The sequence below is a fragment of the Pleurodeles waltl genome, chromosome 2_2, assembly GCF_031143425.1.
Source record: "Pleurodeles waltl isolate 20211129_DDA chromosome 2_2, aPleWal1.hap1.20221129, whole genome shotgun sequence".
Classification (NCBI taxonomy): domain Eukaryota; kingdom Metazoa; phylum Chordata; class Amphibia; order Caudata; family Salamandridae; genus Pleurodeles; species Pleurodeles waltl.
Window position 1 is genome coordinate 1,070,101,195 of NC_090439.1, and position 27,895 is coordinate 1,070,129,089.

The window sequence follows — 27,895 nt, forward strand, 5'->3', positions numbered from 1 at the left end:
CACACTAATGGACTCACAATGATGGACAATGTACATATAGCACTACAACACTTGAATAAATAGGACTTACACAACAAGTTTGTCTCTGTGTAATGTGACACATCAACCGTGATGGCCATCAGTGATGTTAACCTCAGGTCAATGACCATTGATTGTCTATACTCCTGACCTGAACGAAACTTGGCTGATAACTATGCACTGTGGCCTGGATTGTACCATCATCTGCCCTCCCTGAGGGTCATTTCAGAGGAAAATATAAACTATACACCAAAATGCTGTGTTGTACAGAATAACGCCTCCTCAAGGGATGTCTAAGCCCGGAAATAGTGCCTTCAATTTTTACTGAAAGTCAAAACTTACGTATGTGACATTTTCCCCAATTTTTAGCTAACACACACCCAACAGCATGATGGGATGTGTATGAGTTTCCATACAAATAAGTAACCGTGCTGAACATTGTAACAAATGATAGGTGTGAATTATGTATACCATACTACATGAGAGCATACTACCACTCACCTTATAAGGATTTGCTTGGACATCAGGCTGCAGGCAGACTTAACAGTGTCCCCAATACCAAATCTGTTAGCAAAGTATGTGACATTGAAAACATACATCACAAAATAACCACACTTTGGGATTCATAGTAACCGTGAGTGGTGGGTGCAATGGATGGCCAAATCTTAGCTAAGTAGCTTTGGAGTAGCTGCCAATGTAACAGCTTAGTTGGGATATGGTTGCAGCATGGGACACAAACGCTAATTCAAAAGAGACACTGTTCACTCATTGCAAGGCCCTGATCTACAAGCATTTGACACATACTGTAAAGGGTTACCCAGATATTTATTAAATAGTAAAAACAGAAGCTAAAACCAGGGGAAACACCTTACCTAACCTAATCTACTCTAACTACACATTACCCACAACTGTCCCTAACTAACCTAAGCTAAACGTACTTATCACATTTAACGAAACGATCTAAACATCCACCCCCGAATCCCTTATAAGACAGGACACATGAAGGACAACAGATAGTAACCTAAACACATACTATCTTATACTAAACAAATATATATATTTTTGTATTTTTTTTTTTCCTTTCTTTTGTTAAAACACCAAAACCCCAACATTGTCCCCCACCCACCCACACACATAAAAAAAACAGTTGAAAAAAGTATGAAAGCCCAACCCCCCACCCACTACTACTAACTAAACTAACAGCCTATACTAACCTAACACTAAGCCCCCTATACTCACTAAGTTAAAGAACCAGGAAAGAGGAGGGAGGGGAGGGAATCATGGCTGAGTATAAGCCTACAAGTTGGCCCTCCGCAGGGTCGTATTGATGGCATGCATCCACCGGTTTACTTGTGCCACCTCCCGCTGTAGTCGGGTAATTTTACGTAGAACACGGTCCAAGTTCCTTTGCATACGGCTAAAAGCTGCAGGGTCTATGACTGCAGCAGGGGTGGTCTGGGTGCCAGTGGATGAAGTATGGGCCCTTGTCGGTGCCATGTCAGTAGGCGGAGTTGCAGGTGGTGCTGTGACAGCTGCTGGAGCGGTCGATGTTGATGGTCCAGCAAAGGTCCCTGCTACTGTTTGTGCCACCTGGGTGGTAGTGGTGGTGCTGGTGGCTGTGGTGGACACGGAAGGGCCCCCTTGGGCAAATGCCCTCCACACTCCGGAGGCTCTTTCATGGCGATATTGTCTTGCCATGTTGCAGTAACCAGACTCCACATCCAGAATGTGGCGGTAACGCCTTGCCCTGCGCTGAAACTCTCGATGGATGCGAGTCATTTTGACAGCTGTTAAGACAAATAGAAAACCAAACATTAGGTACTTTATTGTGTGAAATGGCTCAAGAAGTAAATCAGACAATACATCTAATGTACCTGTAACAGCCCATATCATCATACAGATCACTGATTGTCCATGAGAAAGTACATGGCAAGCCAGCCTACACATGTCCTATCATCAAACAGCACATCCAAACCCTACAAGATGCGTAACAACTGGAATGACCTTGGCATCATTGTTCAGCCACTTGTCAGGTAAAAATCATGCTGCAAATCCTCCACCACTGACAGGCCAACCAATTTCTATGTTCTTGATGGCAATCTAGGGCCACAAGATCTGCGAGTTGTAAATGGAATTGCCAGTATAGAATGCAGGTGCTAATCATGAGTGGGTATCCTAGGTTTGGACAAGTGATTTACAGATTTACATGTCTGTGTACCAAACTTGGATCATCAGTCCTAGGTACACTATTCACAACCCTACACCTGTGCCTGAGGGGCATGGGGGGATGGACAAGCAACTAATAATTTTTAACAAGGACACCCAGGAAGCTTTGGAAAGCTGTACATGGGTTTGGCCAGCACACCACAGGTAAGGAGGAACTCCAAATAGGATACACCCAAACCTTGGACAATCCCATCAACACATATCTTTGGAAATGCAGACCATTGTCAACAATGCTAGTCATACCTGGGGCACTTGTGCTATGAATTTGCTGCTTATAAGGAAATCTAGTCACACATAGTCTTTGCAAAGATAGGTGATGTAAGACTTACTACTGTCAAGGGTCTGGTCATACATTCCTGTTACCAATGCAATAGCACATCCACCGCCTCTTGTATGAGGCATTTTGTTACTTTATTGACTGATGGTGTCTTAGTTGTGTGCCATATGCTGTGATGAACCATGTTGCCAACATGTATGTGTGCAACAGGTGTGGTCCTCTGCTATTGCCCTTCAAATGTGAAATGTACAGGATATATTTCTTTTACAGTGTGAGTGAATGTGGCTGTACATTCATACGCAAACTAGTTTAGGAATGTTCTATGTCCTAATCGGTATTTCAGCAATGCTCCATGAGGCTACAGTCTGATTCTGATAGTTGGAGATAATGTTATGCAAAAATGATTATCCAGACCACGATACAGTGATTAGTATAGGTGTTTATTTACATATGGTAAGACAGTGATGATGGATGAGTAGAGTTAAAAGAAATGTTGGACAATATGTTGTCTCCGACGCAAACTTGCAGCTGTGTTTGGATGGTCCCCCTCATGTTGATGGACAGCATCCTCCTCTTCAGGCATTTGTGGGTTGGGTTCATATAGAGGAATGTTCCTTCTTACACATATGTTGTGCAGGATGGCACAGGTCAAAATTATTTTGCACAGCATTTCTGGTGAGTATAGGAGGCTGCCTCCGGTGATGTCGAGGCACATGAATCTTGACTTCAGCATGCCAAAGGTCCTCTCAACTATGGTGCGTGTCCTCCTGTGTGCCTCATTATAGGCACGCTCTGCTGCAGTGCTTGGGTTTGCCAATGGGGTCATGATCCATGGCTGGATCCATACCCCTGATCAGCAGAAAGAGAAAATGAGTGAGAACATGCTCATGTACCTTGCACCATAAATATCACTTTGCATGGCAGTTGTTCTCTTGTGTTGTCTGTGACTCATCAGTGTTTGTGTTATTATGTGGAATCCTAGGCTTCTAGGATATACCATCAGCAATGGGTTGTTTCCCTATCTGAACGGGTGTTGACCGGATGTCAGCAGTATTTTTGTAGAGTTGCAGTAGTGTGTACTCCCTAGCATTGTGACTTGTGAAACAGGTGTCCCTGTGTCTTAACTGGGGGTGAGATGATACTTCCATAAACAGAATCAATTTGACAGTGGTGGTAACACTGTTGCATCTATATACCCTGGACATCCCATACAATTTCACATATGCAATAGAATTATTTAACCATCAGTGAGCCCCTTAGATTTTGCAAGGTGCAAAACATCTCCGTATGTTGTGAGCACTGATGTGTTAACAATTGATTATGCACTAATTTCACATGTGTGACAAGTTCACTGCATACTTATTTCTCTGCCCTTGCCAAGTCGACTCAGGTTGTAAGGTGTACCTATACTTTTGAACATGTTCTAGTGCAGATGGCTAACTTGGTTGTGAGGTTGTCATTTAGAGTTTCAGAAGGTCCATATGCCAATACATCTGTTGTGTGTGTGTGTTAATTTGTCGCAATGCATATGTGTAGGAATGTGCACTTTCAATATTGTCCCATCAATATGTGTTCTTCGCACAGTCCACTTGCTTTTTGGTAGTGGGCAATGTGAGAGCAGGAGTGATGTGAGATATTGGCACAGCCTCTGATTGCACGTGACCTTCACTGGAGTCATCATCATGCTATGTGTGTCATGGTGTTTGACTTGCACCAAAAAACATTACACACCCCTTACACAGTACGTATTGGTTTGAAGGGTGTTGGATTGAGTGTTATTGATGTGATATTAAAAGATTAATCTTCCCAAATGTACTGCTAGTTGGGGGCCATGTCTTTGTCATTGTGTTGTTTTAAATTTTTCCCTTGTGTCTGTGGACTGGCATCTGTTGTTATTTGGAACTGTCTTTTGTCCCTAGGTATCTCTCCCATTGGGTGAGGATATCAAACATGCCTAGCGGTGTCACAACCTCAGTGTGTTCCTGTCCACATATCGATGTTGTGGAGTATGTGTTGTGTGTCCTAGAGGGTTGCTGTGCAGTGTGTATGTAACTGGGTTTCTGAACTTACCAACAAGTAGTCCATTTCCATATCGTCCATCCTGGAAGTGTTGATTGATGGTGCAGTGACGAAAGATGAATGAATCATGTACACTCCCAGGATACTTTCCCATGATGTTGGTGATCAAACCCCAGTGATCGACAATGGCCTGCACATTAATGGAGTGTGTGTGTTTCCTGTTGCAGTATAGATGTTCGGTTGCAGCAGGTGGCACTATGCATGCATGTGTGCAGTCAATGGCACCAAGGACGTGTGGGAAGCCATTAATTTGGTAAAACCCCTGTTTTGTCTCCTGCTGCTTCTGCTGTGTTGGGGGAAGCTGATGTGTTGGGGTGTGAGGGAGATGATGCCATCCAGTACCTTGGGTAGGAAGGTGGAGAATGATGGCTGTGAGATCCCAGCAACCAGGGCGCCAGTGGTTTGAAAGGAGCCACTTGCCAACATGTGTAGTACAGCTTACAGCTCCGTTTCTGGTGGAATGGTGCAGGTGTCTGCAAGCTGGGTGCCAACTGTGGCTCAATGTTGCGCAGCAGCAGCTGAATGGCTTGCCAGTTAAGCCTGTACCTCTGAATGATGTCTTGTTGGCGGAGTCCCAGAAGGGTTGTCCTGGTGCGGAGTATCCTCTCCTGCCTTCTGCGTTGCCTTTGGGGTCCCTGCTGGTGTTGTGGAAGCTGCTGTTGTTGGTGGTGGTCCTGTGCTCTGCGTCTGTGTGCATGCTGGATGAAAAGCACCTCCATGTCTTCCTTTTGGAGCTCTGCTGTTGCTTCTCTGTGTTTTCATTAAGTACAGGTGTGTTTGCCCCATTTTAACGCCTAACGTTATTTATTTTTTTACACAAATCGGGCTGTGCCTCCCGGCCGTGCGTCATTTTTGCGCGGTAGCATAAATAAGGCACACAGGCGTTTAAGTCATTTTTTGGACCGGAACGCCTACCTTGCATGTCAATAACGCAAGGAGGTATCCCGCATCCAGAAAATTACACACACAGCGGAATTTTGCTGTTCGTGGGCTCGGGCGTCAAAGTTTAAATATGGTGCACGGTTTGCGCCGAATGTGCGTCAAATGTTTGACACACATTCTGCGCAAACAGAGTATAAACATGCCACTCAGTGTGCAATATGTGCCATTAAATGCCCATGCGGCTTCATGTACATGGGTTAAACAGAGAAAGATAAAAGGTACGGATAACAAAATACAAGATCATGATAAATAATAGAAACAGGAACTCCTGTTTGGCCGCACACTGGATGGATCATAACCATAACATTGCACAATTGCGTTTTTTTATTCTGGAAGTCATTCAATCTAATGCTGAAGTCAATGTACAAAAATTGCTGTCACAAAGGAAAACGTTTTAGATAAAGCAATTTAATACCTTTTTACCCCATGGTCTTAATGACAAATTAGAGATGGCATGTTTTTTGTAAGGCTTGATAGTGAGATATGTTACAACAATTTAGGCTTGCTTGTTATGCAATTATCTTTTATGTATGTTATCCTTTATGTATGTTTTTATAAGAAAACTTTTGTACTCCTGCATAACAATTGAGAAGTGGTCCCCAATAGTTTTCCTAGAATGATTTGGGTTGCTTTGTGACTGCATTCTTACACCTGTATGTTAAATGTATTGTTTTGTTTTATTTTATACATCGGAGTTTATTTTTTCATCAGATGCACAACCGATGTTCATTCATTGTTTTAGCTATCAGATAATCATTTATTTTTTTATTTTCTTATTGTCTACGAAAAAGTTTTTAATTTCTTTAACATTAAGAAAAAGTCGCACGTTTATACACACATGCTTATCACATCACGTCTGCAAGTCGGTTTTGTTTTTTTCACTGTTCTGTGTTTCACGGGGTTTGGCCTCAGTAGTGGGTTCTGTTCTAGTCGTTTTGCTACTTTCTTTGGTGTACATGCAGTCGCTCATACAAAGCGTCAGTTTCAAATTCACTAATGGGTTTGAGCTTGTTTTATTCAGTTTTATTGACGGTGCAGTGTTCTTAAAGCGACATTCGCGTCTCCTTTACAGGTAATGGATTTTAATTCATGTACCTAGGTGACTTTGGTCCTGATGGGTAGCAGTTTCATTCTTCTTAATGTGTTATTCACTTACTTTTACAGCCTTGCTATTCATAATTAATACATTTGTCTGACTGAACTAGAGGCGTGGCCGGCAATATTCGTATAAATCAAACATTGGGAAAGCGGTTTTGTAAAAAAGCACACGTACAAGCACGTCCGTATTACATCGCATGTGTGTATCAGGTATTTAAGTTTTGTAGCATGTACATGGGTGAGCAGATGGATTTCTTTTCCTTGTGCACTTAGCAACGGTTTTTCATACTGTGACTATTTTTGTTCAGGTTGTGTTTCCTAGATTTTACATCATCGTCCGTTTATTCCACAAGGATGTCATAGGTTAATTTTATTGGATGCACCGATCGCGAGTGTACTGACATTTACCTAATTGGGTGAAAGTGATGCATGCTGGTTTTTGTGGTCTGCTTCAGGCGATTGAGTATTAATTAGAATATGCAGTATACATACCAGTGCACCCATTTTTTAACGCCTCCCGAGGGCAGGACCAACAAGACTTGGGAGAGCAGAAGCCCACGAAAATCAGGTGCAGTGATTGGATGGCATTGTACAAAGCTGCCAATCGGGGGACAGGGTGGAGGAAGCCTAGGAGGTCAAAAGTAGCCATTGCCCAGGGGGAATCTGATACTGTTGATGCCACCCCCACCTGAGATGCAGCACGAAAAAGACTCCCCAGGAGAAGAATGCTGCCCTTCCGAGGATGATCCAGAAAACTACCTGGAGAAGTACTGGCAAGCAGTCAGCGAGCAAGGGCAAAGGCTGCCCCCAGCACCCACCAGGGGGCACTAGCAAAAGGTTATTACCTGCTTGACGCAGGTGGCAACAAGCAAAGGAGCAGGGGCAGCGACATCGCAGGACTGCAATTCGCCGCCATACCAGCGCATGCAGCCAGGACGGCGGTGCTTCGGAAATGGCGGCGTGGGCCTAGATACTTCAGCAACAACAGCTTGGCCAGAGTTACAGGCATCCCAGAAGCACTTACTGCAAGCACGGTGGTGCTCATGGGGGCAGCCCAGCCAGGGCACTGGATACTCAGACTTAGGGTGGCTGTCTCTGGAGAATAGCTGGCTTGGCCAGGTCTCGCTCCACCCAGAGATTTGGGGTGGGCATCGGGGACCAAGGGCATTTGAGAAGGTCATGAAGAGCGGTAGCAGAGGATCCGGGCAGTGCAGTTGGTCTGTTGAGTTAAGCACAAATTGGAATTGGAAAAGGTGCCTGTTTCCATAAAAAGGGATTGGGGGTAGCAGAGCATTAACACCTGAGTGTATTTCCTATTGGCACTGTGCTTAGCTAGTGAGCTCAGCCTAGGCTGATAATTTAACTTTGAAGCAGACGACATCCACTTGACCGGGTGGTCATGAATATGTTCTTATTGAAAGAGGTAGCTGCATGCAGTTGGGAAACCACAGGCAGCATGGCAGAAGAAACACACAGACAGCCACAAGCCCAACAGACTAAATAAAAGCCTGCTCAGTGTCTTTGGGATGCCTTACGGCAGAGGTATGCGGAAGTGTTGTGTTTGTAGTGGCGTGCATTACATTTGCACGCAACTAGATATAGAACAATGGGGGTAGAACGTGGAGGGAATTGAGAATGCATGGGGCAGATCTCCGTTAGCAGGTTTTGGTTATGGACATGTACCGACCGGCTCAACAGAAATAAAGGTTATACACTATCTACCTGCCATTGGATAGGTGTGTTTACTACATAAATTTGGCGACAAGCGGTGGAACCTCGAATGCTGGGCACCACATTCTGTTCCACTGAGGAAGCGCTGTGCAGTACAGCAAGGTGATGTGCAGCACGTCTGGAACTGGTGGGGTATTTTTTTTTTTTTTTTAATGGAGGCAGCCGGCTGCAAAGATTCATGCAGAGTAGCTCTGTAATGTGGAGAAGGCTGGCCAGTCAGCGATGATGCAGCGATGTGTGTGAGGAGTGTCGGATCAGATCTTTAAGAAGCGGCTTATGACGCACATAATTGAATATTTTTTACTTATTGATTATTAACTTAACGCTTACCTCGCGCTTGGAAGGTAAAACCGTAGCGAGTGTCTCGTGCTAGAACTGGCTGGGGCTGCAGCGACCGTATTCTAAATGCGGTGACGTGTTACTTAACATACCGCTATATTGGAAGAAGTCAGCAACAGCAATAAGGAGAGGACTTTAAACACAGCAGCCATATTTGAGTCGGGCATTTAATGTGTCGACGTTTCTACAAATTGCTGCCATATTGGATTGGTACTTTATGCACATAATGACCACAATGGGTGGGTATATGAAATTTTGACGTTATTAAAACAATTAATTTTCCTTGTTTATAATATATCACACAACTATTGTATTTTACTAATTTTGTGTTTTTTGTACAGCCTAGCTATTTTTTTTAAAACTATTTATGGGTTTTGTGATAGACATATCCACAGTTCAAGGGAAAGGAAATGTTTTACTTCGTTGTGAAAATGTGTGCACAGTCATTTTCACTCACTCCTATAGTTCCTTTCCTTCCCAAGGCTGGGGAACCTAATATGAAATGGAGTGATTGGAAAGACTATTTTTTTTATTGCATAGCTGCAATTGAAGGTGAGAGCGAAGAAGTGTTAGGAAAAAACGCATTCTTTTACATTGTCTGGGACCTGAAGGACAGAGAGTATTCACCCAAATGGAGAAAAAAACAGAGGGCAAGTGAGGACACTGATGTCTTCAGGCATGCATTGGAAGACTTAGACGCACACTATCAACTCGTGTGTGCTGCTGTGGACAGATACAATTTTTTCCAACGCAAGCAAAACAAAGATGAGTCTGTGGAAGATTATGTATCTGCTCTAAAGAAATTGTCAATAACTTGCAGGTTCGGGCAGCTACATGATGAACTGATCCGGGATCAAATCATAATGCATTCTAATAATACTGGAGTACAAGATAAACTGTGGGTTTGTGGAGATGCTCCTTTGAATGAAATTATCGCTGTTGTCAAGAAAGCAGAGTTGTCTAGACGATGTGCTAAAGCAGCATTATGTAATGGGGAAGATAGTGGTGTGGTGTGCAAAGTGATGCCGGAAGGAAAGAACAATATCAGTAACAATAGTACTACACATAAATTGGGCACAAAGAAAATTCAGCAAGGGAAGGTTACCTGTTATAGATGTGGAAACAAAGGACATTATGCGAGGGACAAGTGCTGCCCAGCGTCCAAGTCAAAATGTGCTTTTTGTGGAGTGGTAGGGCATTTTGCCAAAGTGTGCAAAAAAAAAGACGAAGGAGTCTACTGTAAAGTGTGTGGATGTTGAACAAGAAAACCATACTGAAGGGTGTGAGTCACATGATGGTGATTGCATTCTAAGCATTGCCAATTTCATTTTAAGTACCATTGAGTTGCGGAGCAAGCCTGTTTGCGATATCAAAATAGTAGGTATTCAGATACAAGTAGTAGCAGATTCTGGGTCACTATTCACAAAAACAGTTCACATCATTGCAATTACCTGTAATGATGTTTGGAACGAGAAATTTGCTAATTTATATGGAAGTGTTCTATCACCATCGTGTGTACAACCTGTTACCTTTACAGGAGAAAAGATTCCCATGGTTTGTTCCGTGGATTTGATGTTCGAGTTCAAAGGCAGGAAGGCACCTGGTACCTTGTTGGTAGCAGAGAAAGGACCTTCTGTTTTAGGATACAAGGACCAGGGAGCTTTAGGAGTCATCTTAAACCCTAATAGAGTCACACAAGTACTATCTTTGGAGGAGCCGGGTGAACTCTTAGAGGTAGAGTTATTGGAAAAAGTTCTGCAAGTGTTTTCTGGCTAGATAGGTGAACTGTTGAAGTTTAAGCACAAAATTGTACTTCAAAGGTGGAGTTACCCCTGTTTCCCACAAGGTAAGAAACATTCCTTTAAGTGTGAGGGAAGCAGTCATGAAAGAATTAGATAGGTTGGAAAAGGATGGTGTAATAGAGCCCACTGTGAGTGCGGAATGGTTAGCACCCTCAGTTGTAGTTTGTAAGGCCAATGGGCAGATTAGGCTTTGTTTGGATTTGAGGGAGCTTAACAAGTGTATTGTGGTTGATAAATTTCATCTACCGAAGATTGAAGAGCTTTTATCTAAATAGAAGGGTTGTCAATGGTTTTCCACAATAGATCTCAAGTCAACGTACCATAAAATCTGTTTACATCCGTCAAGTAGGAAATTGACATTGCTTATAACACCTTTTGGGTGTTTTAGATTAGTTCGCATGCCATTTGTTTTGGCTTCTGCTGCAGCGGTGTTCCAACGACTTATGCACAGGTTATTAGGAGACATTGTGGGGGTCACTTATTTCCAAGAAGACATACTCATTATGGGAAAAGATAAGTGTGAACATGACAAAAGACTGATGATGGCTATGGGAAGGCTGGCAGATAATGTGCTTATGGCAGAGTTGAGCAAGTGCAAGATTGCTAAAGAATCTGTTACATATTTAGGACATGTATTGAGTAAACAAGGTATCCTTCTAAAGAATAGTATCTTATCAGCGATTAGAGATGCACCTGCTCCAAATTCCAAAGATGAAGTTAAATCCTTTTTGGGTTTGGTTGAATTCTATGCGAAATTGGTGGGACATTTTTCCACTTAGACCTACCTTTTGAGACCACTGATAAAAGAGAGACAGGAATTTTTGTGGAATTCTGAGCTGAATAAAGATTTTGAGCAAATCAAAAAGTACATTTGTTCAGCTCTTCCCCTGCAATGATCTGACAGCAAAGAGAAGAGTATTCGCACAGTTGATGGTAGTGTAAAGGGCCTTGGGGCGGTGATAACACAAGTGTCTGATAATGGGTCTGAAAATGTAATTGCCTTTGCCTCGCGTGCCTTTACCCTTTTCAGAAGAGAAATCCTCTGTTATCAAAAAAGAAGTGCTGTCAGCAGTTTGGGGGACGGAGAAATGTAGGCACTACCTGTGGGATCGGATTTTGTTTTAAGGACAGATCATAAACCCTGGGTGAAGGTTTTGACTTCCCAATGCATTACTAAGGCTACACCTCGCATAGCTAGGTTATCATTACGATTATTGGATTATGTTTATGAAGTGGAATACCTTCCTGGCATAAGGAATAAAAGGTGGCAGATTACCTAAACCGTTCTCCACTACTATTCCAAGCAACGGAAGATTACGAATGGAATGAGTGCAGTGTTGCCATTGCTGATATTGTTGAAGGGGATCAGGCCAATTTGGAGGGTGTTGTTAATGAGATGGAATGGATTTCTGCTTCCAAAAGTGATGAGGTTTTGCAAAAAGTTATGGGGTGTGTCCGTAATGGATGGCCTTGTAAGAATAAACTGACTCAAAATCTTGTCAAATGGTGGGAGGTCAGGAATGAATTGACCATTAATGAGGACAATTTCCTCATGAGAAGGGAGAAAATGGTACCACCTTAAGTGCTTCGTGAAAAGATTCTTGCAATAACACCTGAAGAAGGTAATCTAGGAATTGTGAAGTAAAACAAAAAGAGTGCAAAATGTCATATTGGTGGCCAGGTATAGATGCAGATGTGGAAAGAGTGGTGCGTAATTGCGGTGTGTGTGCTAATGCAGACAGGTCTTTGAAAATATTCAGACCAGCTTTAGGTGTGAATTCGTACCTGGAGAATCCGTGGGAGGATGTGGCAATTGAAATTTTTGGTCCTTTATCTAATCTTTAGATAACCACTATGATTAAACTAAGCATGTGATAGTATTGTTAGATCTTTATTACTAGTGGCCTGAATACAAAGCGTGTGAGAGGTGTGACTCATCCACTGTGATTTCTTTTGTATCGGGTGTGTTTTTGAGAGAGGGCATACGCAGATCAATCTTGAGTGACAATGGGCCTCAAATTTGTGTCTGAGAAGTTGAAGGAGTTTCTATCCAGAAATGGAATTAAGGAAAAATATACTCCTGTCTATCATCCAGCAGGAAATGTGGAACGTTTCAACCGTGTGATAATGGGTTCTATTCAGGCAGCCATCGGTGCAGGGAAGGATTGGGAAAAGGAACTTACATGCATGATGTCGGCTTATACATCATTAAAAGATTATGGGGGTTATTACAACTTTGGAGGAAGTGTTAATCCGTCCCAAATGTGACCGATATACCACCAGCCGTATTACGAGTTCCATAGGATATATTGGACTCGTAATACGGCTGGTGTATATCCGTCACTTTTGGGACGGATTAACACCTCCTCCAAAGTTGTAAAGACCCCCATAGTCCATTCAAAATATTAAGAGGTAGAGAACCGTTCACTAAAGATAACGGAGAGTGGTTAAAACTCAAGATTCATAGTAAGTGGTCCCCTGCCATGGTCAAAAGCAATATTTTAAAAGCACATGAAGCATATAGGAAGTATTATGATCATAGTCACAAGGCTATGGAAGTCAAACTCAAGCCCGGAGATTGAGTCAAGGTGGAATTGACTTGTAAAACACGGAAGGGAGACAGCAAATTCTATGATCCACTCCAAGTAAAAAAAATATTCAAGTGTTCGGCGTTGAGTGATGGGAAGATATGGCATTGTGGTAAGTTGGCCAAGTGTAATGACAAAGTGAAGTGTTCTGGTATGAATGCATGGGAAAAACCTTGTGCCGATTTTGATTGGGCTTGGCCAGAACTGGAGAGTAGTTGTTATGAGTGTAATTATGAGCATCTGCAAAAAGCACAAAAACAGTCTAGAAGGAATGATCAACGTGGGCACTCTTCAAGTTCCACATCCTCAGTTACCCAAAATGAGTTGTCACCTGCCCAAGGAACACAGGGACAAGTGCCAAGCCACTCTTGTGCTAATAACCGTGAGGAATTGCCTCGGGTGGCTACACATAGCGGAAGGGTAGTAGATTTGCCAAAGAAGTTTCAGGATTTTGTGTTAGACACTTAATGGACAATTTTGTATTTTTTTATGATCTGTAATTGTAGAACTAAAATTTAAGTCTGTTACATATATTTGTTGTTATTAAAGGGAAGGGATGTGTTGCGTTTGTAGTCGTGTGCATTACACAAGACTAGATATAGAACGATGGGGGTCGTACGTGGAGGGAATTGAGATTGTGTTGGGCAGATTGTCGTTAGCTGGTTTTGGTTATGGACGTGTACCAACCGGCTCGACAGAAATAAAAGTTATACACTAAATATCTGCCACTGGATAGTGTGTTTTCTACAGGAAGCAGGCTGCAGACCAGCAGAGGGTCATCAGCAGGTGGACATAGCACTTGCAGCCCAGGTAACGCTGAGTGGGGGCCACGCACAGAAATTGGTAGCAAGATGGGAGCCTAGGTGCCCATAGATGGGTATTTTACCTATGGGCTATTGTGGAGGAGGCTGTGCGTGAAACACTACACTGGTGACAAACAGTAGTAAAAAGTGAACCAAAGGACAATCAAGAAGCATAAAAGAAAATAGATCATATGTGGAACGTGTTGATGACCACTCACAATGTTTTATATGCCATGTATTTTGATGTAATAAATCTGCGGCCGTTAATACTCCAGCAACATTTTTTCCCTTGTCTGTTTGGAAAAGGTATTAGGGACTTGGAAAAGCTACGGTGGTATGGATGAGAAACGGTTGTGAAGATTTGGCTATCTCTCGCATGTCTGTGAGGGGTTTCGTTGCGTGCCAGTCAGCAGAGCGGACCATTTTGAGGCCCAGGATTAACTCCTTCCGAGGGTGGGACCAACAAGCCTCAGGAGGTCAGAAGCCTGCGAACATCGGGTGCGGTGATTGGACTACATTGTTCAAAGCCGGCAATCAAAGGACCGTGGGGTGGAGGCCAAGGAGGTGAAATGGGGGTGCAGGACGGCATCCCCAGCAAGGACTGACCTCACATCATCAACCCACCCACACTATAAGAGCGGGCATCACAGTCGCAAATCTGGACTAGTCTTGTGGGCGAAGCAAAACAGACAGCCACAAGCATGACAGCCTAAAAGAAGGCCTGCTCAAATAATGTCCTTGGGATGCCTTACTGCAGGGACAGGTGGAAGCAAAACACAGACAGCAGCCAAGCACCACAGCCTAAAAGAAGACCTGCTCAAACTGTGCCCTTGGATGCCTTACGGCACGGGCACAGCAGGAGCAGGCAGGGGTCCAGCAAAGGGTCATTAGCAGGTGGACATAGCACTTGCAACCCACGCAACACGGGGCACAGAAATTGATAGAAAGGTGGGAGCCTAGCTGCCCAATGCTGGGTACTTGACCTACAGGAGGCTGTGCGCGAAACACTACACTGGTGACAAACAATAAAAGAAGCAGAAGAGAAAATAGATCACATGTGGAACATGTTTGACCTCTCATTGAGATGTTTTATGTACCATGTATTTTGAAGTAATAAATCTGCGGCTGTTAATATTCCAGCAACATCTCCTCTTTTGTCTGTGTAGAAGAGGGATTGAGGACTAGGAAAAGCTACAGAGGTATTGACGAGAAATGGCCATGAGGGGTTTGGTGGACTCTTGCACGTCTGGGAGGGGTTTACGGTTTATATGGGCACCGCAGAGTATTTTGGGGTCACAGACAAGGGGATTCTGTGTGCTGTTTTTTCTTGGTTTGTTCTGGGGTGCTTTTCAATTAGTATTTGCGGTGGTTACACTGTCACACCTATAGTAACAAGGCCTGTATGCAAGATATACAGAGATCTTTTCTCGAGTGGTGCTTTGTTTCAAGTGAAGGTACTGTTTCATTTTTAGTTTTAAACATCCTCTTTTCTGTTCTCTACTGTTATTGTTTGAAAGCTTGGTGTAGGAGGCTGGCTTGGCTTATAGTGGGTACCAATGGTACTTACACCCTGTGCCAGGTCCAGTTATCCCTTGTTAGTAGTGATCTAGCAGCTTAGGCTGATAGAGGTAGCTATAGCAGAGCAGCTTAGGCTGAACTAGGAGACATGCAAAGTTCCTTCCATACCACTTATATCATATAGGTACTATATCATAAAAAACACAAAACTCAGGGTTACTAAAAATAAAAGGTACTTTATTTTAGTGACAATGTGCCAAAAATATCTCAGAGGATATACTCCCTTAGGAGGTAAGTAAAATACACAAAATATACACACAAACCAAAATCAGATAAGTAAAACAGTCAGAAAGTAGTGCAAACACTGTAGAATACAATAGGATGCAATAGGCCTTGGGGCAACACAAACCATATGCTAAGAAAGTGGAAGGCGAACCACAAATGGACCCCTAGGCTAGTGTAGTGTGCAGAGGGTCGATGGGAGTGTAAGAAAACACTAAGGGTGCCCAAGATACCCCACGCCAAGACCCCCAGAAACACACTAGAGTCGTGATAGAGGATTTTGCAAATACCACAACAGACTGCAAAGCACTGAAGATGGATTCCTGGACCTGAGGACCTGCAAATGAAGGGGACCAAGTCCAAGAGTCCCGGATGAAGGTGTAAAATGGCTGCCTTCGGATGGAAGAAGCTGAAGATTCAGCAACAACGAAAGGTGCTAGGAACTACTCCTTCATGCAGAAGATGTCACACAGAGTGCTGGAGGATGCAGAGTTGTTTCCTTGGCAAAAGACCACAAACAAGCCTTGCTAGCTGCAAGAGTCGCAGTTGAAGAAAAGGGGTGCTGCTCGGGCCCAGGAAGGACCAGGATGTCACCACTTGGGAGAGGGCCCACGCACAAGAAGGTAGCACCCGCAGAAGTACTTGAACACAGGTTCAAGAAGTCTGAACACAGCGGTCGTCTCAACACTGCAAAAGAGGGTCCCATGAAGCCGGAGATCAACTCAGGGAGCTGAGCATCGCAGGACAGAGTGCTGGAGACCTAGCTTGGCTGTGCATGAAGGATTTTGTGGAAATGTGCACAGAAGCCCTAGCAGCTCCAGTTCACGTGGTGCACAGGATTACTGTCTGGAGAGGGCAGGCAAGGACTTACCTCCTCCAAATTTGGACAGTTGGACCACTGGACAGTCTGGGTCACTTGGGTCCAACACCTGTGTTCCAGGGGCCATGCTCGTCAGGATGAGAGGGGTCCCAGAGTACCAGAGACGCTGAAGTTTGGTGCCTGCTGAAGCAGGGGGAAGATTCCGCCGACCCACAGGGGATTTCTTTGTGGCTTCCAGTGCAGGATGAAGGCAGGCAGCCCCCAAAGCATGCACCACCAGGAAACAGTCGAGAAAGCCGCCAGGATTAGGCACTACAATGTCGCTGGTAGTCTTCTTGCTACTTTGTTGCTGTTTTGCAGGTGTCCTGGAGCAGTCAGCAGTCGATCCTTGGCAGAAGTCAAAGAGAGGTGCAGAGAAACTCTGGTGATTCCTTGCAAGTCGTTATCTGTGGAAAAGCCCACTGGAGAGACCCTAAATAGCCCTCAGAGGAGGATTGGCCACCTAGTCAGGTAAGCACCTATCAGGAGGGGTCTCTGACGTCACCTGCTGGCACTGGCCACTCAGAGGCCTCCAGAGTGCCCTCACACCTCTGGATCCAAGATGGCAGAGGTCTGGGACACACTGGAGGAGCTCTGGGTACCACCCCTGGGGTGGTGATGGACAGGGGAGTGGTCACTCCCCTTTCCTTTGTCCAGTTTCGAGCCAGAGCAGGGACTGGGGGTTCCCTAAACCAGTGTAGACTGGCTTATGCAAGGAGGGCACCATCTGTGCCCTTCAAAGCATATCCAGAGGCTGGGGGAGGCTACCCCTCTCCAGCCTTTAACACCTATTTCCAAAGAGAGAGGATGTAACACCCTGCTTTCAGAGGAAATGCTTTGTCCTGCATTCCTGGGACTGTGCTGCCCAGACCCCAAGAGGGCAGAACCCTGTATGTGGGGTGGCAGCAGCAGTAGCTGCAGAGAAAACCCCAGAGAGCTGGTTTTGGCAGTACCCGGGGTCCATAGTGGAGCCCCGGGAATGCATGGAATTGGCTCCCCGATACCAGATTTGGAACGGGGGACAATTCCATGATCTTAGACATGTTACATGGCCATATTCAGAGTTACCATTGTGAAGCTACATATAGGTATTGACCTATATGTAGTGCACGTGTGTAGTGGTGTCCCCGCACTCACAAAGTCCGGGGAAATGGCCCTGAACTATGTGGGTGCACCTTTGCTAGTGCAAGGGTGCCCTCACACTTAGTAACTTTGCACCTAACCTTCAGCAAGTGAAGGTTAAACATATAGATGACTTATGAGTTACTTAAGTGCAGTGAAAATGGCTGTGAAATAATGTGTGTGTTATTTCACGCAGGCTGCAGTGGCAGTCCTGTGTAAAGATTTGTCTGAGCTCCCTATGGGTGGCAAAAGAAATGCTGCAGCCCATAGGGATCTCCTGAAACCCCAATACCCTGGGTACCCAGGTACTATATACTAGGGAATTATAAGGGTGTTCCAGTGGGCTAATTGAAATTTGTAAAAGTGATCACTAGCCTATAGTGTCAAATTTAAAGGCAGAGAGAGCATAAGCACTGAAGTTCTGGTTAGCAGGGTATCAGTGACACAGTTAGTCACTACACAGGTACACACATTCAGGCCACAAACTATGAGCACTGAGGTCCTGGCTAGCAGGATCCCAGTGAGACAGGCAAAAACAAACTTACATACATGTAAAAATGGGTGTAACATGCCAGGCAAGATGGTACTTTCCTACACTCGGCCACTTGAACTTCATGTTATATATTTATTTGTAGTTACCCCTGACCGAAGGTGTTTCACCTGAAACGCATTTGGATATACCATCAAAAATGTCTAACAGCGGACTTTTCACTGACATTTCATCAATATTTCCTTGCAAGTGTGAAGCAACATTTGTATTTCTACTATAAATGATTGAGGACACGTTTCACTGAATAAACTGTGTATATCAGTGCCAAGACTAATGTTTGGAAGATTCCGTTTGTGATGTGGAATAACAAAGACTGTTTACTATTGAAGCCCTTAGGCCATTATTAGTAGTGTGTTTTGGGTTTGGTTTTCTTTGGTGAACCTGCTACCTTCTAAATATATCTTTTGCTAGTCCCAAACTTCTTTTTAATGCACAGAAATCTCCCTATGGCAGGTCCTGAGCAGCCCAAAGGGCAAGGTGCAGTGAATTTAAAAAGTAGGACATGTATCTTTAAGTTATATATATCCTGGTTGTAAAAAGCTCCTAAAGTTGTTTTCCACTACTGGAAGGCCTACCTGCCCCATAGGATAACATTGGAGTTATCTTGTTACATTTAATACGCTGCAACTTCAAATCAGGAGAAGGTGGGCAAACCAAGTTTGGTATCTAAAGAAATGTAATTAAAATCCCTCTTTAATGGTAAAGTGGGATTTTTAATCACAATTCTGAAAATGTCACATTTAGAAACTTGGCATTTTCTTATCCTAACCATTTGGTGCGTGCAGCCTGTTTCTGAGTCACATGACTAGCTGTAGCTGCCAGTTGGTCTTTGTGTATTGCTCCTAGACAGATAGACAAAAGGAAGATTGATGTTGGCAGGATGTGCCTCTGAGTTAACGAGGGGGAGAAGCTGTCGCCTACCACACTTGCATTTCACAAAAGCTGTGCCAGAAAGGGTTTAACACTAGGTCATTGTGATCCCAGGCAAACTGTTGCCAAGGCAGGGAGGAAGGAGATACCTGACACTTTAAGAGAGTAGAAACTGCTAGAAGCTTCCTCCACTTCAAAATGAGCACTAGGTATAAATATTGGACTTCAGACCCCCAACTCTTCAGCACACTTCTGGACCTGTGCCAGGAGGAATGACTGCTGTGTTGCTATAAGGACTACCTCTCTGCTGGACTGCTGCTATGACAGACTGCTGCCTCACTGTGCTGACCCGCTGCCTTCTTGTATCTGTTGAACCTAGGACCCAAGAGTGATTCCAAGAGCTAGCTGGCTGGCCTACTAACTAAAGCCTCAGGGACAGAAGAGGGGTCTAACAACCTTGAACCCAGCACTTGGACGTTGCCATCTGTGAGTCCCACCTTGCCAAATGGTGCCACCCCTGTCCTGGACCCTTGAAAGTGGGCCTGAAGGTGCTCTGCCAGCCCACTTGTAGTTTCAGCAGAACCAATGCATCTTCTCTGCCCCACGGTGCAACCACAAGCAGAACCAACATATCACCTCTGCTGCATGGATTTCCCCAATGCAAGGACTTTGCATTCCTGCCCGCAGCCTCCCAAGAACTGCCAACATATGACACATACTCGATGAAGGCCCTTACATTCCAAGCCCCTTGTTAAAGGCATCCTTAATGATGACACAGGACTCTGCATCGGAAGCCCTGCACTTCCTCTGAACCAGCCAGTGTGTAACGCATCTCACGCAGGACTTCTCATCACAACTGCCTGTAGTGAGCCCACCTTCAGCAGCCAGTCATCGAGGTAGGGGAAGACTCCACAGATATGCAGCAACTACCACCATCGACTTCGTCAACATCAAAGGGGCAATGGTGAGACCAAAGGGTTGCGCAATTAAATGAAAGTGCTCCTGTCCCACCATGAATTGCAGGTATCGGGATATGAGAATAGGGATCCTACAGGTCCAACACTACCATCCAGTCTTCAGGGTCTAACGCATACATGACCTGAGCAAGTGTTAGCATCTCAAATTTCTCCTTCTTTAGGAAGGCATTGAGAGAGTGCAGATCTAAGATAGGGATGAGGACTCCTTCCTTTTTTTACACCAGAAAGTAGCAGGAATAGCAACCAGGACCTACTTCTGATGCTGGCACCCTCTGGATGGCTTCTTTGGCTAAAAGAGCTTGCACTTTCAACAAGGAGAGGTGGTCCTCTGTCAGCCAATCAGAGGACGGGGGCAGGAGCCACAGCGTTTAACCATGGAAGGGCATAATCTGACAGACAATATGGAACACCCACTTGTTTGACATTATGTCCTGCCACTGGAGAAGGGTCCTGATCCTGCCTCCAACAGGGTGCCCATATAGTTGCAAAGGCATTCTAAAGGTGTTTGGAGGCTACAGTGGGTGGGGTGGGGGCTGAAATGGGCAGAACTGTGGCCTTGGTTTCCACAGGACTTGTGGGATTAGTGTTTGCAGCCACAAAAATGCCTGAAAACCTGTTGGCCATAGTGGCTCTGCTGGAAAGGACATGGATGGTAGGCCTTACTGTAGCCACTGAAGGAGCGAAAGGAACAATAAGTCTGGTGTGAGGCCTTGGTGAGCCCCATCGACTAGGTGACCCTACTCTCCTCGAAGCACTCAAGCAGCGAGTGCTATTGATTGGGAACGTCCATAAGGCATGCCTGGACATCCCCTGAAAAGCCAGGTGACCTCATCCAAGCGTGGCAGCAGAGTGTCACCGATGAAGCATTTGCCCTGCCCAGAGAGTCTGGTGTGTCCTGCCCGCATCTGATATCAAACTTTGCTGCATCCCTGTTATCAGTGATAGCCTGGTTAAGGATGGCTCCGGCCTCATCCAAGACCACGGGCAGCACTGCGCAAGAGAGTCCCACACAGTGAGGTATATCAGCCCTAGAGACATGCGGTGTCCACCAACCTCAGTGCAAGGGTGTCAGAAGAGAAATCTTCTTCCCAAAGGTATTCAGCCTCTCAGATTACGTATCTGGTGGTGTGGTAGGGAACGCACCAGTATCCTCTCTGGAAATTGAGGCCTGTACCACCATGCTGTCAGAAGTGGGGTTCTGGGTGAGGCAAGCTGGTGGCTATGTGCAATCATTCTGTGCACAGGGGTGCCCGTGCAGGGCTAGGCCTAAGCCACAACATCAGATAGGGCTTCATTGAAGAGCAACAGGGGTTCAGTGTGGGATACCTGCCCCGCTGAAGCACCTTTGTCAAGACATTGGTCTTTTCTGCAGAGGGCAGATAGAGGTTGAGGACCTCAGCCACCTTCTTCACCACATAGCAAAGGAAGGAGAGACCAGGCCTGTATCTGGTGAGGGGTCCAGGCGACTGGCATGAGCCCACGCCTCATACCAGTTGTCCTTATCCAATTGGTCCATAGGGTCTTCGTAGGAATCAGGGTAAACTTAAACATCTACAGATCCACCCCAGAGAAACTTCCCACAGGGCCTGACAAGGATAGGAGGCGCCGTCTCTGATTCAGGCAATTATTGGGGTCTGGGTGGCACCGGTGTCGACATCGAAAAACGATGGTCTGCCTTTGGTCAGAGTCGGGAATGATTATGGGCTTGTGCGCCAGCAAGGTATCAGCAGCGTTTGGAACTGCGACATGGGCCAGAACCCCGGTGAAGATTGTGGGTTTGTAACCACAGCCGGTCCAGATCCAGGAACAAATCCATAGGGTCTTGTTGGCCCCAAGGGAGAACCTGCCAGTGGGAGTCCAGTCGGGCACCTCCCAGACCCGTAGGCCTTAGAGGTGCTCCCATAGGGTTCTGCACACCCAAATATGAGGTCCATAGCCTTATAAAACTGCTTGAGTTGGGTGGGATTTCTCTAACTCCAGAAAAATCAGGAAGGTGAATAGCAGACCCAGGCTTATGCTCTGTGGCTAAAGTGCAAAAAGGACCTCGACTTGCATAATTTTTTTTGCCAGGTTTTTGGGACTTACCTGACAATGACTGACCGCAATTAAGAGTGGGCCCTGCACCTTCCACACAACTGTGACCTGGAGCGGTGCGGAGTCTTCAGAAGTTTGACTGGGAGGAGCTTCATCTCCCACGTCTGAATTGCCTTTGGATTCATGGTTTGGCAGTTGGGACAGTTGCTGGAATCGTGGTCTGTCTCCAGGCATCACAGACAAATCAGATGGGGATCTGTCACAGACTTTTGCCTGCAACAGGCCTCACAGGGTTTAAAACCTACTGGCTTCTTAAGAGACTTCCCTACCACAGTGGGAGCAGAATTGTTGGAAAATGGGTTATTGGTAAGGGCAGGTAGGTACCTACACCTAGCAACAAGCCACTAACCTCCACCTAGGTACAGTTAGGTCTCAGTAAATTAATCCCAGCTCAACCCTTGGTAGCTTGGCAACGAGCGTCAAGGCTTAACTTAGGAGACAAAGTGTAAAGCATTCAAATATCACAAAACAGTAATTAAATAAAACACAGGAAACAGTTTAAAAATCCAAAACCAATTTATAAAAATAGTTTATATTTTTATCTTTAAAATGACACAAAAACGATTAAAATCGGTTCAGGGGAACCGGAGATATGAATTTTTAAAGAATTATTACTTTTCTAGCGCTTAGAAACAAAAAGCGCCAATCGGGTCATCTGGTTGCACCTCGACCAGGGCAAAGTCAAACTTTCAGGCCGACCGCGATGGAGCCCTGCTCGGCTACAGGTCTCGGGAGGCCTCGGTTAAAAAGTTACCTTCTGACTTAGTCTTTATTTTGAAGTTTTTCTTCACCGGGACGAACCTGCCAGTTGAATCCGACCTCCTGGAGCCCTTGTCCGGATACTCGATGTGGGTTTCCTCGGTGGAGTCTTTTACCTTCGGACTTAGTCGTTTTTTCGAGATGAAAATCCTTCGACCGGGGTAAACCTGGATCTTGATCCGACGTCCATGGAGCCCTTCTCGGATACGATGGCTGGGAGGTCCCGGTCAACTTTTTACCTTCGGACTTAGTCTCTTTTTTGGATGTTTTTCTTTACCGGGACGAACCACGAAGTCAGGCCGGGTCGCGGTTGAGGCAAGCCGGCTAGAATTTCCGCGGCGGGTCGGTCCCTCTCTGGAGCTTTTTTCCAAAAATTCTCAAATCTTTTCCAAACTTCTGGGGCTTCACCCAGATGTTCTTTTAAGGTTCTTTTGGGGTCCACAGCTCACCCCAAGGGTCCAGAAGTTCTGTGATGGTCCTTGGGGGGTGCGGACTTCAACTCCCAGAATGCACCTGGCGCAAACTCCTTTTTGGAAACTGGACAGTGGTCAGCTGGTCGCTTTCTTCAGGAGTTGGTGCAGGGGACTCTGGTTACCAATTTTTCACCTGTAGCAAACAGGGAGTCCCTCCTTGAACCAGTTGAAGCCAGGCAAAGTCCTTCTTGTGGTGAAGCCCAAGTGTGCAGCTGGTGCAGTCCTTCTGAGTGCAGGTTCCAGGTGCAGGCCAGGGGTCCAGCAGGGCAGTCCTTCTTCTCCTTAAGTTCTTTCTTCTTGAAATTTGGTGGGGATCTGAGGTGTGGGTGCAGGTCTGCCAGTTTTATCCTTGCTCCTGGGTGAAAAGCAGGGGGGCCCTGGTTCTCCAATCAGGGACAGGGTCGTCCCCCTGTGATGACCACTTCCTGGGAAGTGTGGCAAAAATCCATCCCAGAAGGCAACAGTCTCTAAAAATCCAACATGGATGAATCTGATTTTTGGAGGTTACATCTGGCTGAGCCCACCCACTGGTGTGGCTAAAAATCATAAACACACCCCTCTCCTGCCCTCTCCTAATCTAATCAAGGGGGCACCTAATTGTCTGGGGTTGCAGGATGTGGGGGTGTTGCTGGGTGCTGCAAATGTCCTTCTCTGCCTTTGAAGACCAGTTTGGCAGCCCTCCCCCTTCCTGCCTCACCATCTGCTGAGGGGAGATTCTCTCCCCCAAGCACATTCCTTTGTGTGAAGCCAGGCCACTTCACACCTCATCAAGGCAGCCTGGCAGAAGCTGCTGCAGGCTGGCCAATCAGAGCACAGCAGCAAAAACAATGCAGAGCTGAAATTGGCAACTTTTTAGGTAAAGTCTAAACTTTTTACCTGAACAAGTTATATTAAATCCAACAACTGGAAGTTGTGGGATTTATTACAACAATTAATTTGATACCAAATTCTTGGTATGTAACATTTAAGAAGACTTTAAAATTTAAAATAAAGTCTGCCCATTCTAGCCTATGAAGGCCATTTACTTCAATGAGGGAAAAACGAATTTGGCTGTTTTTACCTCACCAGGGCTTATAAATCTATTTTTATAAAGTCCCTGCTTATAGTTACATGGCACCCAGCCCTAGGGGCACATAGGGCACACCTTATGGGTGACTTATATGTAAAAATAAGGTAGTTTAAGACTTTAGAAGTACCTTTAATTCCAAAGTCGAATTTGCATATAACTTTAATTTAAAAGCAGCCAGCAAGGCAGGCTTGCTTTTAAAATGACACTGGGCACCTCAGCAGTGCACCTAGGTGTGCACCACCTATGCTGTGGTCCCTAAACCTACATGCCCTACCATATACTAGGGACTTATAGGTAGGTTAACTTAGCCAATTATAATTAGCCTAATTTGCATATCCATTTTACACAGAGCACAGGCCCTGGGACTGATTAGCAGTACCCAGGGCACCATCAGTCAGGAAAACACCAGCAAAAAGAGGAAAATGGGGGCAAAAAGTTATGGGGCCTCTGCAATCAGCCCTGTTTTCTCACAAGAATGCTCAGAAAATACTGGCAAAAATGTTGGAAAAGTGGTCAAAAAGTGAGTAGGGTAGCTCTTCTTCAACACTTGGCTTCAAACAACTTGTCAACGTCCCCACCCACAGATGCGGACACATTCTAGACCCTGTCTTCATAGCAGGAAACAACCTCAATATCTCTCACACTTCCAAACACCATTGGACCAATCACAAGGGCGTCCACTTTACCTTCACAAAGAACACTACATGTCACTATGCCTCTAGCCCTCTTGGCAGACGCTGGGGAAAAGTTACATAAGCACAACTGACCAAAGCTCTCAACCACTCCCTCCCACGGACGCAGCAGACGCGAATGAAGCCGCACACAATCTACACCGCTGGTTATCAGAACGTGACAACAGTGTATCCCCCCTAAAGAAATCAGCAGAAAACCAACATAGCGAAACACCTAAATGATTTATGGCAGACTACAAGAATCCAAACACTCCTGCAAATGACTGGAACGGAAAAGGAGTAACAGCAAATCAACCGAAGACCGCACAGCCTACAAGAATGCAGTCACCTTGCACCACCAGAACATCAGAGCCACCAAACAAGCCACCATTCAAGAATGTCTCAGCACCAGCGCTCACAACACTGAAGAGCTCTTTGCCATTGTTAAAGAGTTCATGAACCCCAGGACAGACACCTCATCTATCCCTCCCTCCCAAGATCTCTGTAACCACCTCGCCACCTTATTTCACCAAAAAATCCAGGACCTTTACAAATGCTTCAGGGACCAAAGCCTGCCCGCACTGCCCACCACCACGGACCCAGCACCTCACCAGACCCTGAACATCTGGACCCTCATCACCAAAGAGGACACACAAAGACTCATGAACTCCATCCACTCTGGAGCACCCTCGGATCCGTGCCCTCATCATATCTTCAACCTGAATTAAAAAAGAAAGGTGGCTGTGCTTGCAGGTTTGCACATCCCAAGTATACATACAATTACAGGGGGAAGTTATAACTTATAATATTACAAGATATCAATTGGGTGCCCTACTGGTATTCACACCCAACCACCAAGGGTGTGGTTGTACCAACTGGAAATCCAATTGGGACTGAACATGTTTATTTCGGATTACCAAGGCACAGCAAAGTAGTCCACGAAGTCTATATTCTATAAAGCATGTCAAAAAAAGTTCTGAACATGTCTTGTGGATGGTTAGGATTTATTCTTTCCAAGGCATGATGAATCCAATCACAACAGCGGACGTGTGTTTCATCATCAAGACGTTTTCAAGGCTGCAGGAATTAATATATGAAAGAAAGTTCAATAGAATACACCTCCGATAACAGGGAATCATAAATGTTGTTAAGATTCCAAAAAACACAAATATTAGTTTTCAACTTGTGACCTTCACTTGTCATTGTTGGAAGTGAGTGACCCCCAAATGGAGGGTTGTTCTAAATTTAGACCGAAATGAGGAATACCTCTCGTTATCCATAGTTTCTAGAATGCGGGGTTATACATGGTTGGAAGATAAAGCATACCTGCAATGCGTGATTGCAGTGTCCAAAGGTTCCAAGTAAAAAAAAAAGAAAAATGCATGTCGCAGAATGGTGAAAGAATCGTGAGGTCAGTCCAAAGAATCAACCTCAGTCCAGAGTGGTGTAGGGTGAATTCAAACGAGAGAGAATACACAAAAAGACATACCATATAATGGTGAAAAAAAGCGTTCAAACGTATGACAAAATCCTTTTTGTCTATAGTATTCTTAAATAAAGGAGAACAAAGGGTAAACCAAAGGACCCCTGAAAATGTATAGGCATAAGTTCAATATTATCTCTCCCCACAGATCAGATGATCTATTAAAAAACCAGGGTTTTATTTTTATGCCAAAATTCAAAGGATAATAAAATAATTATTAATGTTGAGTAATAAAATCCTACACATAGTAGTGGTGTTACACCCGGGTGCATATCTTAATTTTATAGAGAAACCAAGCCTCGGAACGGTTTATAAAAACCAAATACAAGTGTGTAAACAAATAGGAACAGCAACATACCTATATTGGGCTGTCTTGCGTATACTGAAACGGTTGAGAAATATTCAAGAAGAAATGGCCACGATAAGCCTATGGTGGACATAAAGAGCCAATGAGCAATGGGTGATTGTCACTGTGGAAGGTCATAATTGTTAAGAGGGATAGCACAAACCCGATGCTCAACGTGTTCTTCTAAACAAAAGAATGATGGTATTGCAAGGCCTAGGAAAGAGCGGGAGTCAGTATGACGCGCCTTGTGCCCCAAATATCCATTCCTAATGTCTACAATGTACAAATGTCCTTTTGCTATGAAAACTCCAAGTATATAGCGCTCTACATACAACATTTAAGTAAGTATGTGTGGCTTGCGGCGTTGATAGCATTAACGTAGTTGTGTCAAAAGTCTAGGTGGGAGTAGCATTTAACAATAACATGAATGGACGAGACAGAAAGTAACTCATAACGTGACAATCGTGGGCAGTGCTACTGCTAAGGGAACCAGTCCCACTTATAAAGCGTAAAAGCTGGGGGAGAAACACCCGAGGACTCGCGGAGCTAGGAATCTCATCTCAAAAACGTAATCTACATTAGCCCCCATGGTCACTCATTTCAAGGATGTGAATCTCCCGTCCAAAGACTCACCTTCAAGTTAGTACTGTGAAGAGTAGAAATCGAACTGGCAGTGGTGCAGGAGACCCCGCTACGCAGGTATTGATACAGAGAGTGTATGGTAGTAGAAAGAGGACTTGTTGGACAACAGAACCTATATTATGGTAGAGGAAAACGGAGGCACCATCTTGAAATGTACAAAACGGCATGTAAAGCCATTATTAAAGACAGGAATTATAATGATGTGAACTCCATTTAACAAATAAATTTTTTCTATATGCAACCAATTATAAAATGATGTCCATATTATAGTCGAACA

At 44.9% G+C, this 27,895-nt stretch overlaps 1 long non-coding RNA gene across 1 annotated transcript; it reads right to left on the bottom strand.

Annotated features, from left to right (window-relative positions):
- Nucleotides 1-824: 824 nt before the first annotated feature.
- On the bottom strand, nt 825-27,723 carry LOC138282852 (uncharacterized). Its single transcript, XR_011201012.1, has 2 exons — nt 27,610-27,723; nt 825-1,805 (listed from the first exon to the last, which is right to left on the bottom strand). It is a non-coding gene; the product is annotated as an uncharacterized lncRNA (long non-coding RNA).
- Nucleotides 27,724-27,895: the final 172 nt, after the last annotated feature.